This window comes from Ixodes scapularis, unplaced genomic scaffold, assembly GCF_016920785.2.
Source record: "Ixodes scapularis isolate PalLabHiFi unplaced genomic scaffold, ASM1692078v2 PGA_scaffold12__126_contigs__length_90152505, whole genome shotgun sequence".
Classification (NCBI taxonomy): domain Eukaryota; kingdom Metazoa; phylum Arthropoda; class Arachnida; order Ixodida; family Ixodidae; genus Ixodes; species Ixodes scapularis.
Genome location: NW_024609838.1, coordinates 19,578,326 through 19,584,875, shown reverse-complemented (window position 1 = coordinate 19,584,875; position 6,550 = coordinate 19,578,326).

Below are 6,550 nucleotides of genomic sequence, written 5' to 3'. Positions count from 1 at the left end.
ACTGCACGCGCGAGGCCGATCAACGTACAAGGCAGCAACATTGGACCGTTCGTCGAATAAACTGCTATTTAGCGTGAGCTAGCGTACGTTTGTACTTTGGACACAGCAGGTGAAATCTCCTTCCGCACTCCTTACGTTATGCATTTATGTGTATTGATCGCCATGCCGACCTGACCAGTCAAATAAATCGCGTATAGTCGATGGCAGGTCAAGAACTCAAGGCGAGAGGAAGGAAAGCTGGTGAGGAGTGAGCAGGTGGACTGCTGGGAAGGAGAGGAGAAAACTGCCCTCTCTCTCCAACATTCCGCCTGCTTCCTCCTCCCCAGCCTTCCTTTCCCTCGCCCGGGGTTCTTGGCCTGCCACCGACGATAGGTTATCATACTTGCAGTTCTTTAAGTACCAAAAGTCGCCGATCTTGCACATGAGTGATATTTTCGTCGGTTGTAGCCCCAACGCGTATCTTGAAGGCAGGGTGGTGTTTAGTCTTGGCTTTGTCAAGGACGTTCGGTCTGGGACATTGCCGTAAGTATTGACATGCCACTCTCAGCTTTACCACCAAGGTAAGAGGACGCGCATAACGAGGCTTGAATTCACTTTCTTTTGTAATTTATTGCGTTTCAGTTTTAGGCTAACGCAACATATGTATATAGGTAGGTCACGCATGCAGGTTGTAAACCTGCAGTGGGCAAGATCAAATTGTCCATCTTAGATTTGGAGTGCAAACCTTTATTCGTGGTCCAGAAATCGCTATAGACCACCACGTTGTGCAGAAGCAGGTCAGCATTTAACACGCACCAGGCCGGGGTATGCGGAGCGCAAGGTTACCTGCTTCTTTCGCAGGGGTTGTGGTGGCGTCAAAACGCCGAGCTCTGATTGGCCCTGATTGAAGGGTAGTGGGTAGACCTCAAGGTTTAAATATAAATAAATAAAGGCGGTAGTCAAGGTAGTTTCTGCTCAGCTGTCGATCGAAAGAGCAGCCAACTTTAACTTCACTCGGGTTCCAACGCGCTGGAGAGCAATGTCAACTTTAAAGGGCGAGAATGGTTTCCATATTATTTTGGGGTGGTTGTTTTTGTAGTTTATAATATTAGAATATTGAGTTGGGTAGGTTTTTAAAACTTGAAGGCTGGTTTTGGCGGTCATTTTAGAGAAATTCTATTTACAGGCTAAACGAACGACCGGGTGCAAAAATGGGAGGGGAGAGAGGCTTTATCCCAAACTGAAGTGTTGCGGTGTGATTAAATTTTCAACAGTTTTTGAGTGCCTATTTTAAATAAAACCTACTCTGACCAGAGCCTTTTTATTCCTAAAAGTTAGGTGCTGTGACTCTTTGGCACCCTATTCAATTTTCTTTTATTAACAAAAGGTGATAAGTAATATGGTACGATAAGTAATATGATAACAAAAGGTGATAAGCAATATGGTACGTATGTGCGTGAAGCCTTATGTGCCTCTGGATCCGCATTTTACTTTACTTAGACGACTGTATTTGTAACTTGCGGCTCAAGCATTCCAGAAACGAGCTTGATCCATCGTCCAGGGGCGACGGAAATGGAGGAGGAGGAGGAGGAGGAGGAGGAGGAGGAGGAGGAGGAGAAGGAGGAGGAGGAGGTACGTCTTTTTTTTTTTGTCAGGCGGTTTACAGAATACCGCGCACACAGCTCCTCATCACTGATCAGAGGCCTGGTTCATTATCAACAATTGGACGTGACATCAAGTTTGAGCGCGGCTCGCCTAATTGTGATTGGTCAACCTAATGCACACGATCATATGGGACGCGCCTCAAAGATTTTCAATCGCGCCGTCTTGTACTTTTGCCGTCGAAAACTATCCTTGCTCCACAGCGTTGCACTATTTGTGTTGCCCTGTGATCCATCAGAGTAATATGAAACATAGCCATGGTTAATAGTGCATAAGAGCAACCGTACAGATTGTTTTCTCCTCTTTATTCATGACAAATCGCCAGAACAACTGGACGATCCAGAACTCGACGGCCGATAAATGATGCAGAGAAATCTACGTGCGACACACCTTCAAAACTAGTTCCGAATCTTACGCTTGAAGATGTGATTTTCGCAATAAATGAGCTCGCTCCAAAAAGTCTTGTGGTGGGGACGGAATTCCTGCTTTCATTGTGAAGGGATACAGGGATAGTTTTGCCCCTGTGTTGATACATGTCTTATACATAAATGTATAAGTACAGAATGCAATAGTTGTACTTATACATAAATCTGGTCGCACTGACTGCCGTTAATAACTTTAGACCCATTTCTCTTCTTTGTTATTTTTCTAAGGTATTTGAAAAGGATATATAAGCATATTTATTTTCATTTTAAATCGCCCCTTTCTCTCAACCAGCATGGTTTTTTTTTCAAGGGCGTAAAGTGGAAACAAGCCTTGTATCATTTTCGGAACACATTCTATCTAAGGTCACATCCCGCGAACAAGCTGATGCTATTTATTTCGATTGCTCTAAAGCTTTTGATCTTGTAGATCATAAGAAGGGGGGAAATGTGTTCGCGTCCGTGCCTTGTGTTTTGTCCTTGAGAATGTGTCATTTGCGGGGGTTTCCCTTTTTTTTTGTTTCCCCTTTTCCCCATTAATTGTTTAGACCATATATAAGGTTTATAACAGATGGTTTCCTTACAAAACAACTTCTGCATCAAAGAAAATTCGAAAGCCTTGGGTAACGCCTCTTCATCTTAAAAAAATCACGCATAAGAACCGTTTGTACAAAAATTTCGTTACTACAAGGGACCCGAGTAAATTGATAGTATTCAAAAAGTATCGCAATGCTCTGACGTCGGAACTCAAGAAGGCCAAACATGATTACTACAAAGCTTTATTCAGTGAATGTGCAAAAAAACGTCCAGATGTCGTCTGGAAATCAATAAATGAAATTCTCCAACCCGGCAGACAACATAATTTTTTAGGAGAGCTCCAGGTAAATGGAAAATTGCTGTCTGGAACCTCGCTTGCTGAATGTTTTAACTCTCATTTTGTCAACCTGGCCTCGAGTTCATACTGCGAGGATGCAGTAGAAGGCATTTATCAAAGGGTTAGTGAAACCCTGTTTCTTGATCCAACAAGCGAACATGAAGTGTTTCGGGTATTTATGGGCCTAAAAAACAGCAAAACGTGTGATATTGACGACCTTCAAATAAAACCAATTAAATTTGTTCTTGATATAATTACACCATGCCTTGTACATATTTTTAATCTGTGTTTATCGTGCGGAAAATTCCCGCAAAAAATGAAGCTTGCAAAAGTGTCCGTGATATATAAGGGTGGAGATAAGAATGTTCTGTCAAATTATAGACCCATATCTGTTCTGCCTGTTTTTTCAAAGGGACTCGAAAAAATCTTTTTTTGTCGTCTGAATAGTTTTTTGTGCAAACACTCTGTAATCACAGAATCTCAGTTTGGCTTTAGAAAAGGAAGATCTACCGAATCTGCGCTTCTTTTGCAAAAAGAAATCATATTACAAAATATAGAAAGCAAACTCTTGACACTTGGCATCTTCATTGATTTTAGTAAAGCCTTCGACTGTCTCAATCATGGCATACTCATTGACAAACTAAGTAGGTATGGTATACGCGGTCCATCACTTTCACTTCTGTATTCTTACTTATATGAACGTAGGCAATCTGTAATCATCGATGGTCACTTCTCATCACTGTTGCAGATTAAGTATGGCGTGCCACAAGGTAGCATTTTGGGTCCGTTGCTCTTTAATATTTATATCAATGATCTTGTGAATATTTCCGAAAATGTCAAATTTGTTTTGTATGCCGACGACACCAGTCTGTTCCTCAGTGACGCGGATGCGGATAACCTAATAACCAAAGGAAATTTAATTTTGTCTAGATTTTTTTTGTGGTCGCGAATAAATGGCCTATATATTAATGATACAAAAACAAAGGCAATTTTATTTAAACCGTCCAATAAACAGGTAAATATAAATGAAACTCTCCATTTTCAATCCACGCCGATTGAATTAGTGAAAGAACATAAAACATTAGGTATTATATTTTCAGATAACTTACAGTGGGATAAACACATAAACCAGGTCGTCAGCAAATTATGCAAAATTGTAGGTGTGCTTGCACGTTGTCGAGCCATTCTCCCCGAAAAGATAAAACTACAAATATATCATGCATTATTTAAATCCCAAATATCCTATTGCCATCTCGTTTGGGGCACGACCACAAGGACAAATCTGAACAGAATATTATTACTACAAAAAAAAAGTTTTGCGCTTTGTTGGAAACGTTCATTTCTTAGCCCACACAGAGGCTCTATTTTCACAATACAAAATTATAAATATACATCGTTTTTATGAGTACCTTTTGACTCGATCATTTCTTTTTTCTTCCCCTGAATCTATTAATTTTCTGAAACAGACATCGGGATTAATCAAAAACATACCCACCATCTGCACCCGCTACTCCGAGGAATGGAAAGTGTTTCCGTTTCGCACGAACTACAGTTACCAGTCTTTAAAACATAATCTACCCTCATTGCTAAACAAATATTGCGTAGATGACGTGGACATCTACAATATAAACCCTAAGTCATTGTACTTACTTTTTGTATAGAGCTGTTTTCGTTAACCTGTGAAACCTAGGTCTCTTTTATATATGTATTTTACGTATTGCTGTAATCTCTGCAGTTATTTTTGTATCGCCATAGCTGTCTGCCAAGTGCACGGGGCCCGGACCCCGTCAAGTCAACATTTGTTGACTTTTTGTCCGTGGCTCCGGCGTCTGTAACCCATACGGATGCAAAAATAAAAATTATTATTATTATTATATATAGATTCTGTCGCAATAAATTTTCAGCTGTGTTTTAGCTTCTTTCCTTCTTCCTGTCGTTTTTCTGTCGTCACCGCAGTCTCGGGTAATTCTACAATTATGTAATCAACAATTGCTGTCAGCATTAGTGATCGGCGACTGCACAAATGAACGATAAATTATTAGAATTGAGTTTTGTTTTTCTTTTATGAATATTCAATATATTCTAGGCACTGCTTGGGGAATATATAAAATGATGGAATATTCTGACTAAGTGCACTCTGGATATTTTGTACGCAAGAAAAGTTTGAGTGCTAGTAACATCATTATTCTTGTGATCGTCTTAGTCAATAAACACTTGTCCACGGGGTTTTCTTCTCTTCTATTGTGTATTACTTTAAGCTCTGTGTGCGACTCTTTTTCATTTCAGTACGAACACGTATTCCAATAAATGTCACCTAATGTCGTAAAAGCCTTCTGGTGTCATAAAAACCTATAACAAAATTTAGGACGTGTAATTTCATATAATAAAGTGGGTCGACAGGAAACACCTCAAGGATTTATTTACCGAAAGCTGCGTTTTGCTTCAAAGCTTCACATCTGGCTTGTGCAGAAGCTGAACAAAAATATCTAAATTAGTGGACTTGGCCTATTTTATTTTGCTATAAACTGGGGAAGTGAGCAGGGTATTTAATTAGTATGTAAAGGTATACCCAGCTGTTAAACCGTCTATGTAAAAAACAGCTGAGTGTGCTATATTGATACAGATTTTAGTAGATTGCTTTTACACCGCGTTAGCAAACTACTTCCCGGGAGTATCGTTTTTTGATATATTGATTTATTTGGTTCTTCGTGCCTCAAAATGACAAAATCTTCGAGACACTTAAGTACAAAATACAGCATGCTCACAAACAGCTATACATTCTTAACAACATGCATGCATCCACGCATACAACTTCATTGAAAAGGTTTAAAAACGATATGGTAGCCATGTCTACGAGAGTGACTCAAGTTCACGCTTAAAATGTATGTAATTAACAAAGTATTTACGGTTAAGAGAGATGTCGTTGCATGTAAGTTGCTTGCGAGTAATAGGACATAGCTTCTCCTGATGAAAAGTATAAAATGGACAGGCATGTCTACTAACACGGATAGGTGCGTGGAGATTCAGAGAACATAACATAGCACCATCAGGTTGAACAGGAAATCATTCTTTTAAAAAACAATACGTTTTGCACGACTTTTCTGCTTTATAAAGATTGTAAGTTGAGATTTCTAAGAATGTAGTCATAATCAGAAATACGCTTTCTATAAAAATACTGATCAGAAATAATACGAACGAGCCCCTTCTGAAAATGTTCAATTTGTTCTTATTCGGATATTGTAAGATGGTTAAAAAAAAAAAAAAAAAACTGGCGAACTTAATTCTGGAACGAATGAGGCTTCAACGAATACGAATATGATACACAAGGGATTTGTAAACCCCTTCGTCAAACGGTCAATCATGCCCAAAAGTTTAAAAGCCGAGCTAACCATCTGGGATACACGAAAAGAAAAAGAAGAAAGGCTATCAAAATAAACATTAAGATAACGAACTGTTGTGACGCGTAAAATAGAAGTGGTACCGAGAACGTAGTCGTTAGAAATCGGTTGCCCCGTTCTATACATTGCTATACTTCGTTTCAGCTTCGGTCCGAGCGCGGCCGATGTTATGAGCCGAAGAGCCAATCAAAGAGCGCAATAAGCGCAGCGTCATG